Source organism: Nuphar pumila, chromosome 14, assembly GCF_984573655.1.
Source record: "Nuphar pumila chromosome 14, dmNupPumi1.hap1.1, whole genome shotgun sequence".
In the NCBI taxonomy this organism is placed as follows: Eukaryota; Viridiplantae; Streptophyta; class Magnoliopsida; order Nymphaeales; family Nymphaeaceae; genus Nuphar; species Nuphar pumila.
The window spans coordinates 8,447,072-8,449,912 of record NC_143262.1 but is presented as its reverse complement, the minus strand read 5'-3'; positions in this window follow the sequence as shown (position 1 = coordinate 8,449,912).

Here is a 2,841-nt window from a genome sequence, read left to right as displayed (position 1 = left end):
GGTGCCAGACTGGGCAGAATTCAAAGCAGGCAGTTTGTGATCAAGAGAAAAATCCGTTATGTGTACATTTGATATAAGATGCATTATGAACTAACTGCAGTAGTTGAAAATTTATCACCTAGGACATGTTGATAGTTTTGGTCTCCTAACCTCCGGATGCCTTGCTCCTATAAAATATAATATCTTCACTCAAGTCTTATACCACCTACATCTCCATATAGACCATAAATATAAATGAGTTATACGGTTCTTTATTATGTGATTTTATTATTACATGTGCCTCATATCATTAAGCAATTTAGGGTTCAATAACCCTAGTACCCTTTCAGGGTAATTATGATTCATTCGTAGGTATCCAACCCATTTAGATATTGCTCGAAAGCTTTTAGCTTATACGAGTACTTCGCCTATGAAGGCAAACATAACTTTATAAGTAAGTGTGTGTATTCATGTACCCCTCATGGTACCCTGCCCCTTTCGCTCCTCATGGGTTCGTATCAACCCATACTCGTGTATGAGCCAATATAAGTACATGCATGCCTATATTATATCACATGTCCTACACACCACATGCCCAATGATATTATACAGGTTCTTTGAACCCCAGACTCCAATATGGGCTAACATATGTGCAAATTATACATCATTTCAAGTGTAAAAAAGAAAGACATAAAATCAGTTTTTACTTGTCCTGACAGGTTCCATGAATTCTGAGCTTCATTAGGAGCCATGCATATATCATGCATCACATTTATTTAATATTTTAACATGCGAGTATAGCTAGCAAGGCTCTTGTAATCCATAGCTCTACTATTTGAGTTTAAACGATTCACTGCATACATATATCATTACGTGTCTTTTCTTAAAGCATCTCATCGTAGGCATTAACATTGTAATACAATTATATGTGAATTATAATCTTCTTCATAAAATAACATTTGCAAAATCCAATCTTGGTCCAAACTCAATGGTTCAACCTCGGATTGGGTCCATCAACATGTTTTAATCCTAATCATATGGATTGATCAATTTGGATCTTTCATGAGATCCAGATCCATATAATTTATTCAAAACTTCATAAATTCCTAATTTAATGTTTAAATAAACAATAAATCGCTAATTCACCAGTGTACACTACTTTTGAACTATAAATTTTTCAATATTATATTAAAAGTATTCATAAAAAATTCCAGATATTATATCCTACCCCTCTTAAAAGAATTTTGCCCTCAAAATTTTCTCAAGGACTATTAGAATAACTTAGGGTATTTCTCTCTCATACTTTATTCTGGTTTTCACGTGCATTCTTTGTTGCCATGATATTGTCATCGTACTTTGACAAGAGGAATGATTTTCATCCTTAACACTTAATCTCTTCGATCCATGATTTTTATTAGCCTTTCATCCAGGGTCATGTCCTCTCAAATGTCTACGTCCTCATGTTTAATGACGTGAGATGGGTCATGGACGTACTTCTTCAATATAGATACATAAAAGACATTATATATCTGCACGTAGTGTGAAGATAATGCTACACGATAGGTTATTTCTCCAATCCGCTCCAGTATCTTGAATTATCCTACGTATTAGGGACTTAATTTTTCTTTCTTCCCAAATTAGAATATGCTCCTGGTTGAAAATACTTTGATGAACATCATATCCTCAACTATGAAGGTAAGCTCTCCGCATCGTTGATCTGTATAGCTCTTGTGTTGACTCTAAGCCATATGCATTGTGTCTCGAATTATCTACACTTGTTATGTATAGTACTATAGTATTATTGGTGAGTCCATAGTTTGTTCACCAACTTCATCCTAGTAAACTAGTGATCGACAAAGTCACTTGTATCAGGTATCGTATAGATCCATTCCAATATTTGTAGGATAACTATAATTGTAGGCAAATTCGGCGAGAATCATGTGTATAACGCAATCACCTTTACAATCCAACATACAGGCTCATAGCATGTCCTCCAGAGTCTGTATAGTTTGTTCGGATTGTCCATATGTTTTAAGGTATAATGATGTATTGAACTTCAACTTGGTGTCCAAGGCTTATTGCAATTGCCCCAAAAATTGAGAAGTAAACCACGAGTCATGATATAAAATGATCAAGAATGGTACTTCGTGCAATCAAATGATCTCTTTAATGTACAAGTTTGTCAGACTCTCTAATGATTGATTGATGCGTATTGGCAAAAAATGTGCAGATTTAGTGAGCCGATTGACAATCACCCAAAATTGCATCATGTTGCTTTCAGGTTTTTTGTAAACCCACTATGAAGTTCATGCTTATGTCTTTCTATTTTCACTACAGAATATCCATCCGCTGCATTGTTTCATCGGATCTTTAGTGCAAAATCTTGACTTGCTGACAAGTCAAGCACTTCAAGACTAATTGAGCTACTTCTCTCTTCATACCGTTCCACCAATTTTTTTTTACGACAAATTGGATGGTGTAATTAGTTTTGTGAGCTAAATTAAAAAATTTCTCTTTCAGTTCAGGGTCGCTTGGTGCCCAAATTTTGTTATTCATCAAGATGCTTCCATCTTCTTTGAGACAAAGAAAAATATCTTCTTGCTAGGTCTCTCAGTTTTTCATACCGAGGATCTTTATTCTACTCAATGACAATTCACGTAAGGATCTTAGGTTATACAATTAGATTGGATAATCCAATAGTGCCTTTTTTGTTTGCAAAGGATTTTCAGGCGACAAAGTCTTCGACTAGCTTCTATCCTTTGTAGAGGAGGCTAGTCAAAGTGCCTCGAGTCTTACAGCTGAAAGCATTCGCTACAATATTTACCTTTTTTGGGTGACAAGAGAGAGTGAATTTGTAGTCTT